Source organism: Eulemur rufifrons, chromosome 7 (assembly GCF_041146395.1).
Source record: "Eulemur rufifrons isolate Redbay chromosome 7, OSU_ERuf_1, whole genome shotgun sequence".
Lineage (NCBI taxonomy): Eukaryota > Metazoa > Chordata > Mammalia > Primates > Lemuridae > Eulemur > Eulemur rufifrons.
In genome coordinates, this window is record NC_090989.1 from 41494818 (window position 1) to 41506820 (window position 12003).

The 12003-nt window shown below is 32.8% G+C and overlaps 1 long non-coding RNA gene across 1 annotated transcript in view; it reads right to left on the bottom strand.

Annotated features, from left to right (window-relative positions):
* Positions 1-1023: 1023 nt before the first annotated feature.
* The window catches only part of LOC138386191 (uncharacterized), a 53387-nt gene continuing 42407 nt past the window's right edge, over positions 1024-12003 (bottom strand). The window contains exon 3 of the long non-coding RNA XR_011233877.1: positions 1024-1313. This is a non-coding gene — a long non-coding RNA (uncharacterized lncRNA). The remainder of the gene's footprint in view (positions 1314-12003) is intronic.

The window sequence follows — 12003 nt, forward strand, 5'->3', positions numbered from 1 at the left end:
CCAGAGAATGGATAAAGACTCAGGCAAGATTGGAGTTGCATGTATGAGTAAGTGTGTGTGTGTGTGTGTGTGTGTGTGTGTGTGTTCCTATTTATATTTTTGGAATAAGGTTGAGAGATGTAAAAATAATAAAGATTCAAAAATTAACAAAGATGTAAAAAATAATGAAATATATTTTTTAAGAATAAAGTTTATATTTTATACCAAATTTTATTAGGAAATTTTAAACAGAGTATTAATACCATCAGATGTCTGTTTTAGAGTTTATAGCTAGATAAAGTATTGAAGTGGAAAAGAACAGAGGCAGAAAGACCAATTATGATATTTTTGTAACAGTTGAGAGATAATTGGACTCTGTGCTGAGGTAGTAACCATGAGGATAAGAAAAGAGATAGATCTGAAAGAATTTAAATAGAGAATTAATAACACTTGGTAAATTAATAAATTGGGATGTGGGAGTAGAGTAGCAGAAAAAGGGGAAAAAGGAAGGTTGATAGCTCAGACTCTGGCCTGTGCATCTGGGTAGGGAAGCTCATTGAGACAATGATGGGAAATATTTAAATGTGTGGTGAGATGAGGGAAGAAGAGATCAGGGTTGTTTATAGCATGAAGAACTTAAGGTGCTTATAATATACATGGGCGTGGCAATATAGAAGCTTTTAGAGCTCAGGGAGAGATTTGAACTGATAGTGTAAATTTGCAAATCACCACCATATATCTAGTTATTGAAGTCATGGGTCCCAGGCTGATCATGAAGACAAATCTCAGAATTGTAAATGAATAACCAAGTAGGCAAAAAAAATACACCAGAATCAAATCAACACTCCTTGCACTCTGAACTCACTATTCTCCATAACACTCTTTCTCAGTTTTGAAGATGCTATTCCTTGTATCTGGAATGATACTACTCTGTTTTCTGCTTCGAGCTTCTGTCCCATTCTGTCTGACATCCTCATTAGCATTAATCAATTTTACTTGAGATGTGTGAGGCACAAGGAATAAGAAGTTGGTGCAGAGCAAAAGGAACCAGTTGTGTGTAGTATTTAATTTTGTCCATCCTTAGGCACCTATGAGCAGCAAGTTCAAATATAAACTATTTCCTGGCTCTCCAGGACGACATCTCTTTGTTGCTTGAGCGATCTGTCCATATATCTTTATGATACTTGGAGAATTGCTTTATATTCACCTATTTGCACATCTCTTACTTCTCCAGGTTTAGAAAATCTTCAGTGTCCTTGAAGTCATTTTTGGCCCTCCAAGAAACAGATGCCAAAATAGGATTAGATATCCAAGAGATTTGTTGGGGAGAATACCTGTGAAGGATAAAGCAGATGGAGATGAGAGAATACCGGAATGCCTTTAGACCACGACAAAAGTCAGACACTTGTGAAAGGAAAGCAAAATAAATAAATAAGGATTAGAAAAGAATAGATCCAGACCTCAGTACAATTTTCAGAAAGTCTCCAATATCCTTGGAGTGAATGTTGTAGTATATATGAACAAGCAGTGATGTGATTTCTCTTCTAGGTTTTCCAGAAAGGAGATGTGAGCATCATACCTCCTTGCCTGTCACACTTAGTATATCTTGAATACTGCCTGGAATAAATCTGATATACAATAAATATTTCTTTTATGAATTAATTAATTGAATGAATGACAATGCATAGAGTTTTCTAGGAGTTTTGATGAGTTTCCTTGCTTGTATCTTTTTTAAAAATAGACATTATTTGCTTGTGTTTTTAAGCCAATTGCATATATTGAAAGATGAATGGTAAGGGAGAGATTAACTGGCTCTTACAAAGACTTTGATTTCATTAGAGTCACATATCCACCAGTTGAGATTACTAGTCAGAGAACTTATAAAATTGGTATTTATATTCCTAAAATCAGTAAAGATATTTTTAATATGACTGTATGTCTATTTGCTCCCCTTTTTATGTCTCATATAGACTTAATTAAGATGATGTGGCTACTCTCTGCTATCTCATGACAAATAATGAAATGTTTTTTATTGTTGTTAATCATTTTTATGCTACTTATACAGAAGGAAAATCAGGCGCAAAATAACTCTATCATCACAGTAATGTCTGACACCTATTGCTTCCGCAGGAATTAATATTTGAAACAAACAAAAAACTTAATTATTTAAAAACATCTTTCAAATTGAACTAAAGCCCTTTTATTTAAACAATGCAAGCTGATTGGTTTTAAATCTTCTGTTATTTCACAGTGAAATGGTGAATACACTTAAGATGCTGAAGTACATTAAACTTGACTAAATAAAAAAATGCAATTGGTTTCTGCTTCATTTAAATTTTATTTAAGTATTGTCCTTAATTTTGAAATAGATAGAACAATGACATGGTTTTCTGTACAAATTATAGTGTAAAACACTGTTCTTCCTAATAACTTGAGCTATTTTCAGGCATTTTTTTTTTTTGATGTATGATAGGAATGTGCTTTGAATTTTAAATACATATATTCCTAAATGTGAGATTATATGAAGACACATACATATGAAGTATTTTACCAGAATAAAAGAGTTTACACATGATTATAATCTAAATAATAAACTAATTAATGTAAAAATTGTTATATTTTCTTTTTGCATGTTGATCAAGCATTGTAAATTAAATGTATCATGTTGAAAATAAAATTTAATATTGAGCTAAGTTCAAAATTACAGATTTCTTTTAAATAAGGTGCTTTTTTTAAAAAAAGAAGAAGATAGAGTAATGTTTTATATTAAATAGGCATGTGCATTAGTTTTCCATGGCGGCCATAAAAAAGTACCACAAACTGGTTAGCTTAAAAGAACAGAAATCTATTCTTTCACTGTTTTAGAAGCTAGAGGTTCAAAACAGAGGTGTCAGCAGGACAAGTTTCTCTCTAAAAGCTCGAGAGGAGGCTCTTTTTTTGCCTCTTTCTTTCTAGCTTCTACTGGTTTCTGGTCATCACTGACATTCATTGGCTGCTAAATACATCACCCTAATCTCCACTTCAGTCTTCACATAACCTTCCTCCCTTTGTCTGTGTCTCTGAGTCTCTTCTGTTATAGGGACATCAGTCATACTGGATTTAGGACCCATCCTACTATATTATGACCTCATCTTAACTTAATTACATTTGCAAAGACCCTATTTCAAATAAAATTACATTCTGAGTTTCCAGGAAAGACTTGAAATTTGGGAAGAGCACTATTCAATGAAGTAGAGTATGTAGTAAATATTGATAAATAGTTTTAATGTCTTTTCTTTAATGCCAAAGCTTAAAATGTTTAGACAGTTTATAAAATACTCTTGGATAAAATAATAGTCTAAAAGAAAAAACAAAATTGACTATTATTGGCCATAAGTGAAAGTGATATACACATATACCCATTTATGTGACTGTATCATGATTATAGAGTAATTAGTCAACTTAGGGCTCTGAAGTTGTGGGGCTCTATCCCAAACTGTAACATTTGTAATAAGAATCATTATAATATTTGTAGTTTTGAACAATTGTTAAAAATTCAAATAGAATAAAAACTAGTATAACCTATATGGAAAGTACTATGGAGATAACTCAAAGAACTAAAAGTAGATACAGCATTTGACCCAGTGATTTCACTACTGGACATTTACCTAAAAGAGCAAAAGACATTCTATAAAAAAGACATCTGCACTAGAATGTTTATAGCAGCACAATTCACAATTGCAAAGATGTGGAAACAACCCAAGTGCTCATCAATACATGAGTGGATTAATAAAATGTGGTATATGTATAACATGGAGTACTACTCAGCCATAAAAATTGGTCGGTTAATATCTCTTGAATTCACCTGGATGGAATTAGAGTCCATTCTTTTGTCACAAGAATGGAAAATCAAACACCACATGTATTCACCATTAAATTGGAACTAATCAATGAACACTTAGGTGCACATATAGAAATAACACTTATCTGAAATCAAGCAGGTGGGAGGGAGAAGGAAGAGATGAGTAAATTCATACTTAATGGGTACAATAACTTTGACTCAGACTGTACAAAAGCAACTATGTAACCAAAACATTTGTAGCCCTATAATGTTATGAAATAAAAAATAAATAAAATAAAATAAATCAAATATGTATTTCTCATATGTTCGTTTGCCATTTATGTATCTTCTTTGGAAAAAAATCTGTTCATGACTTTTATCCATTTTTAATGGAGTTATTTGATTTTTTCTTGCTGGTTTGAGTTCCTTGAAGATTCTGGATATTAGTCCTTTGTCAGATATATAGTTTGCAAATATTTTCTCCCATTCTGTAGGTTATCTATTTACGCTGTTGATTATTTCCTTTGCTGTGCAGAAACTTTTCAGTTTAAACACATTTATTTATTTTTGCTATTGCTGTACTGGCTTTTGAGGTCTTAGTCATAAGTTATTTGCTGGCCAATGATCAGAAGAGTGTCCATCAACTGATGAATGGATAAAGAAAATGTGGTGTTTATATAACATGGAATATTATTCATTCATAAAAAAAGAATGAAATAGTGTTTTTTTGCAGCAACTTAGATGGAACTGGAGACCATTATCGCAAGTGAAGTATCTCAGGAACAGAAAAACAAATGCCATGTGTTTTCACATGTAAGTAGGAGCTAAATGATAGGTATATATGGTCATACAAAGTGGTATAAGGGACATTGGAAACTAACAAGGGGAGAAGCTGGGAGGGGAATGAAGGATGAAAATCTACCTGTTGGGTACAACATACTCTATTGAGGTGACAGGTACACTAAAAGCCCTGACTTCACCACTATACAATTCATCCATGTAACGAAAAACACTTGTACTGCCTAAATCTATCAAAATAAATAAAAAAAGATAAAAATTCAAATAATGTAGATAAAATATACTAGTGAATTATGTGATACAGCAGATATTTTTGATATTCTTTAGGCTCTTCTTCTTGAGAGTGGCAGGTTAGAATTTAGCTAAACCATTTGTGAGCACCTGAGTGGCCACATAAGACTTGTGTATAGTGAACAAGACACCAGGAGCAACAGTTGGAGCCTGGAGGGAAACAGAGAGCAAGCTCCAAGTGGTTATTTGCAGAGAGTTTAATGAAGGAATTATTACAAAGATGTGCAGAAAGTGAAGTGGAGCTTTAAGATATCAAGTACTCAGCATCCAGAGGCTTCCCTTCCCTGGGCTTACATGGGGAGGGGAGGAAGAAATTCCTTGGAACCCAGAGACAAAGAAGCTAAGGGGAGAGGGCCACCTAACACAGGTTGGAGCCCAAGATCACATAATCCATCATGTGAAGCCAACCTCCCAGGGGGAAAGCTAGAATAATTAATTTGGCTTCACTCTACTTCTCCCCTCCACAATCCTACCAGCCTCTCTATTGGCAGATTACATCCAGAAGCCAGAAGCCAGAAAGCTCATTGATGTGTCCACAGAGATAAGTCTCAGAGCACAGATTTGGGTGGACAAGGATGTAGTGTAGGGCTGAAAGTCCATCAGTTTTATTCTACACCAGTCCTACAGCATTGTTTATATTGTATGATAAAAGTTGAAGAATGATATTTAAAGTTTCATTTTTAATACATTAGTATCCTAATATCAGTCACCTTTTTTTATCTTACAACTGAAAGCAGGTTTAGATAGACTCTACCGTCAAAACAATGATGGGAGGTAGGGATCATTGTGTCATTGTTTTTTTGTTACTTGTATACAGAAGCAAGTGCTCTGCCATTGACAGTGACATTACACGGTTTTTGTGTAGTGGGCAGCAGATTCATTCTAGCATGCTTTACAGCAATTGCTGCCATTTGATAAGTAACTCCATATGGATTGAGGCTGAAGCACTAAATCATTGTGTCTCCTTCATGCCAAGCACTGATTCATTGCAGTGTCTTACCGCTGCAACTCATTGCTACTAGATTTTAGAAAATATACTTGTTTTCCCCCAATCACGTTGCCTTTAATTTATTCTTTCTTTGAATTTGACTATGCTTGATATTTTAGCATCACCATGTGCATGGTAAGCTGTTTTTAATCAGACATCTACTTATAATCATAGCAGAGTTTGAAGGGACCTTAAAGGTCATATAATCTCACTTCTCACCACATGCACACCATCCCCAAATGATAGTCATATATCTGGCTTCTGCTTGAATAATTCCAATGACAGGAAACTGACTACTTGAGATGCAGCCTTTTCTATGCTTGGATAGCTTTCATTGCTAAAAGTTCTTCCTTATGTTGAGTGGAAATTTATTAACTTTATTTTCCACATCTTGGTTCTAGTTCTACTCTCTAAAACAATGAGTTTAACTTTATATTCTTTTGTTAACCCTTAAATATTCACTACCACAAGATTTTTAGTGAAGTATACACTATTTGAAGTATATATGGTATTCCATAATAATCATGTAGAACAAATTTATTCTGATCCCTGTTTTCAGAAGCAGTGAGTCCTTTTAGGTTATGATTCTGTTGTATATAGAAATTCAAATTAAAAAATCAAACTAGAATCTTAGAAGTGTAGAATTCAAAGGGTTATTCCAAAGTATATAGTGATGTCCTGGTTCTCTTTTGGACCCCACAGTAGAAGCAGTTTATATGAAGGAATTTAAGCAAAAAAAATGTCCTTTATATATAAATGTCATTGATCATGCAGGGTTTTAACCTCAAAGCCTAAACTTGAAGTAGAAAATAAATCTGTGTTTTGAGTAAAATTTCTATCAGAGCCCATGATTTTGTTTTGGTTTGTTTTTCTATTTAAATCTGAAAAAGAGAACAGAAAAGTTAAATCATTAACAAGGAGGGCAAGAAAACATGACCATTGACTACATATTGATCACTCACTAAACATTCTTCACACTTTTGCAATGTGCTATAGCCTATGAGCTCTGTCCCTAGAACTGGGATCTCCAGTGCTCCACCCATCCTCCACCATGCCACCTTCACATTTATACTACTCATTTCTCTGCCTCCAGTTTATCTTATCTCCCAGGATTGTCTCAACTATAGCTATGATACTATACAATGGAATAAACATCTGCTAATCTAAACTTCCCATGAAGTCAAGGGAGTTTAGCTGATTTATTTATTGATAATCAAACATTTACACTGTCAGAGCAGGGGAAAAAAGGGAAAAAAGGAGTCACTCTAAGCTACAGAAATAGCAACTTTTTTTCCAGGCTTAGTTCTGTACATCACACTCTGCGATTTTTTTCCCTAAACAGCAATGTCTTGTGAATGATGTTTTTTTTGGTTCACCCGCTTCTAATATTATCTATCTTATTTGAATTTCCATTCCACTAAACTTTTTGCAGATATTCAGATTTTAGAAATGGCTCTGAGGTATGCACTTTAACATAGCTGGGATCCAATTTTGTTCTTAAGATAGCTAACCCTCTTATAACAAGTATCTTGCTCAAATTTCTTTTTCATTTTTCTCAATGAATAAAGCAGAGTCTGAAAAAATAAAACTCATTGAAAAAATTGAGATAACTCATTTTGCTCATGTAAGAAGATTTTGCTAAGAAGATTGCAAATGCTTTATTAAATATAAAAACTTAAATTCTCAACTCATTGAGAATATTTAATACTTCCTTTAATACTTCATGTGTACTACACTCTTCAAGATATTATTTATCATTTTTTTCTGAATGTGCTTAAAATTAATGTTTCCATAGAAAATCAACCAAATTAACAAATCTTGTATAGTTACAAGAAAAACATTACTTAGTATGACATGAATTTCTTATATACAAATAAATTAATAGTCTAGGATAAATTATATACTACTATTTGAATAATATAGCTAAAATATAATTGAGTTAAAAAATAATCAAATTTAATGATATCACCTTTATTTGTATTCCTAATAACATCTCAATGCCATTTTCACTAATTTGCATCTATAATTAGGGCTTGCTAATAAAGAATAAAGCCATCTAATAAAGAATAGGGCAAAAACATTTGCTAAAGTAAAATAACATAATTGCTTTCTTGGCATAACCAACCCTTAACATTTGTACAGCATTTAGAGATAATTTTTATGAAGATTGCTGTTTAAGTCAAATTTTGGTACCTGTACTTAACTGTAAAGTTTCAAAATCAAAATAAGTTTTTACACAAACCCTAAAATAATTAGTTTGAAATGAAATTTTGGATAATGGGTGAATATGTTTTCCTTGGGACAGAACAGCTGTGTACTTTAGGTGATGTCAACCTATTTATAGAACTATTACATCATTTATCCAATACACTCTGTATGCTGCATTACACAAATGAGGTGCAAGCAGCAGGATATTATTTATGTTGTACTGGGGCTTTGAAAGTGATACCACAAACTTTTCAAAGTTATTAAGTTAGCAACATAAATGCAGATTTCTTCCTACTTTTTCTGATAGTTACAATCCAGGTTCTTAAAAAAGGAGGAAAGTATACCTGCCATGCTTGAAACTTTATTTCAACTATTTGTTTGCATTTTAATAACAGGTAAACATAGCAAAGGAAGAAAACAAACAAAAACCTCTCAAGGTTCACGGTGCAGCCTACTTGATCACCATGTTTTAAAATATTTTAAAGATGTGTGACCTTGAGGTCATTTCTACCCCAAACTGAATTGAACTGGAATAATTTAGGGATTGGAAAATTGAGCAAAGCTTCCTGAGCACTGTCAGTGATTTATTATTAATGGAGAACCTTTAGGGATCTGTCATGAAAGAAAGATTTCCTCTCTGAGCTCTGCTATTTAATTCTTGATAGTAGTGAAATGTTTTTATTTTTTTCGATGTTTGCAAACCGTGGGCTTCGGTTTCCAACTTCCTGGTTTGATAGCACCGCCCCAAAGCACAAATGAGCAACCCAAACCCTATTATCCAGCACCTGATGCTGGGTGCCTCCTAGCTCACACACATGAGAAACAGTCATGTCGTTTCCTCTTGTCCCAATCGGCCCCCACTCTGTTACAGGTTCTTGGTAGTGGCAGAGTGATGATTAAGCACAAGTAGGATGGGCAGAGAGAGGGAACTAATATTTATTGAACAGCTAATTAGGCACTGTGCTAGTTCTTCACATATGTTATTATTCAATTTATTTTCTGATATAATGACTTTTTACATCTCTCTACCAATGTATTCAGTTTCCTGATGAGATCTTCTAGTAAAATGTGTAGTCTTAATCCCTGGCTGGTCTTTTTCCCACAGTTCATATTTGCTTTCCTATACTTGCAAACAAAGGAACTATGCATTCTTTGTTGTTTTATATATATATGTATATATATATTTTTTTACCCTTCTTCCTGACAGCTTAAACCTCAGCCAAGTCCAAGAGGCCAATTCCAATTACTGCCCATTTTTCTGGGTCTCATTTTGGCCTCACTTACCTTCCAAAGTGGAAGATACCTCTGAAGGAAGAGAACATATTGCTTGTCTTTTCTTTGTAATATTTTTCTTTATTTTTCTTAGAGAAACATAGATAAAAGAACTCTGAGCATTACTTTTTTGTTCCCTTCAAAGGCACAAATGAAAGAGACTTGACCTCTTTATTTCTCTTAGATATATAAATATTTCTTTAATCCCTATTTTATCTTACACAAAATTATAACAATTGGTGTCATTATATCCTATCGTGGGTTACTGGAAGAGAATGGGTAGCGTTTTCTTTTAATGGAGATAAATTTGGTGTGCTTGATGTCATACAATGTGACTTGATACAGTCAGCGACTGCTTATATGAGAAATTTGAAGTGAAACAGATAAGAGTAAGAGGTAATCCCCACACTCAAATGAACCCTATAGAGTATGCATTCCTATTCAAATTGTATGGATGAAAAAACGGAGGCCCGTTAAATTTCAGTGTTTCTTTAGTCAAGCAGCCAGAGAGAGTGGCAAAATTTAAACCCAGGTCTGTTAAGTCCAAAGATAATGGACTTTGCATTATAAAATGATGTCTCCAAATCACTTGTCCTTAGCAGATGAGCTCCACAGAAGCAGCTTATCTGTGATTTACTTACATTTATTATTCAATATTTTTGTGAGGGTTCACAACAAAGTGACCTTGTATTTTGTTTATCACACACTATAGGTGATATATGACAAATAGTTTTACTCATCTTTTTATGTAAATAAACTACTTTGACATACAATTTTATACAATAAAATAGTTATTTCAAGATCACAGGTCAAAGAGTTTGACAAATATATGTATTTATGCAATTACCACCCCAATCAAAATCTAGAATATTTCTATAACTAACCAGTTTCTTCATTCACTGAAGCAGTTAATCCACCCCAACATTCCACCTCAAACAATACTGATTTGATCTCTAGCACAGATAATAGATTAGTTGAACAGGTCTAGAATGCCATACAAATGGAAGCAAATGGTATGTACTTCTTTGTGTCTGGATTATTTTGTTCATTATAATGTTTTGAAATTCATTCATATTGTTGTATGTTTCAAAAATTCATAATTTTTATTGCAGAATGTGTTTCCATTGTGTGCACATATCTTAATTTATTCATTCACCAATTGATGGATATTAATTTTTTTTCTATTTTTGGCTACTATGAATAAAAATGTTATGAATATGTATGTGCCAGTCCTGTTGCAGACAATTTTTTAAAAATTATTTTGAATTGAAAGAGTTTTTAAATGTATTTTGAATACAGGTCCTTTGTCAGAGAGATAAATTACAAATATTTTCAGTTGTTCTGTCACTTATCTTTGTATTTCCTCACTGTTGTCTTTAAGATCATAAATATTTAATTTTAATGGAATATGTTTTATATTTATCTTTCTTAAAGACAATTTTTTTAGTTTTCTTTCTAAAAAAAAAAAAAAAATCCCACCTTCCTGAAGCTTATGGAGATATTCTCCTATGTTTACTTTTGGAAGTTTTATAATGTTAGGTTTTATATTTTTAATTTAGGTCTATAATTTCTTTTGAGTTAATTTTTATGTACTACTGCATGAGGTAAGGATCGAAGTTAATTATTTCTCGTCTATGAAAGCCTGGCCTCTCCCTATTTATTTATCTTGGTAACTTCCTCAAGGTTCGATTGACCAGATTTACAAGTATCTGGATCAATTTCTGGGCTATTTTTTTTTCCATTCATTTATGTCTGTTCTTAAGCTAATATGAAATTGTCTTGATTACTGTTTTAGTTTTCTATCACATACAATGTGATGTTTTGAAGTATATATACATTGTGAAATGGTTAAATCTAGCTATGTAACAAATGTATTATCTCACATAGTTATAGTCACTATTTTTGTGGTGAGAAAACATAACATGCACTCTCTTTACAGTTTTCAAAAACAATGATGATAATCATTATTACTGCATATTATGTATATAATATACAATATATCATCATTATAATCACCTTACTGTACAATAGGTCTCTTAAAATTTATTCCTCATATCTATCTAACTGTAATTACGTATTTTATGACCACTGTTTCCTCATCTCCCTCTCCCCTTAACCCCTGCAGCCTCTCGTAGCCACCATTCTATCTCTGCTTCTACGAGATCGGCTTTGTTTAGATTCCACATATGAATGAGCATATGTGTTATTTGTCTGTTGGCGGCTGCTTTATTTCACTTAACATAATGTCTTCCAGGTTCATCCATGTTGTTGCAGATGGCATAATTTTATTCTTTTTTATGAATGAATAGTATTTCTTTGTGTATATATAATCACATTTTCTTTGTCCATATCTCTTTTGATAGATACTTATCTTGATTATATTATCATTTTTTGACTTGCTCAAATTAAAAAGCTTCTCTATAGCCAAGGAAACTATCACCAGAGCAAACAGACAACCTACAGAATGGGAGAAAATATTCACATGCTGCATATCCAATAAAGGGCTGATAACTAGAATCTATATAAAACTCAGGAATATCAGCAAGAAAAAATCAAAAAATCCCATTAAAAAGTGGGCAAAGGACATGAACAAAAAATTTTCAAAGGAAAACAGAATGGCCAACAAACATATGAAAAAATGCTCAAC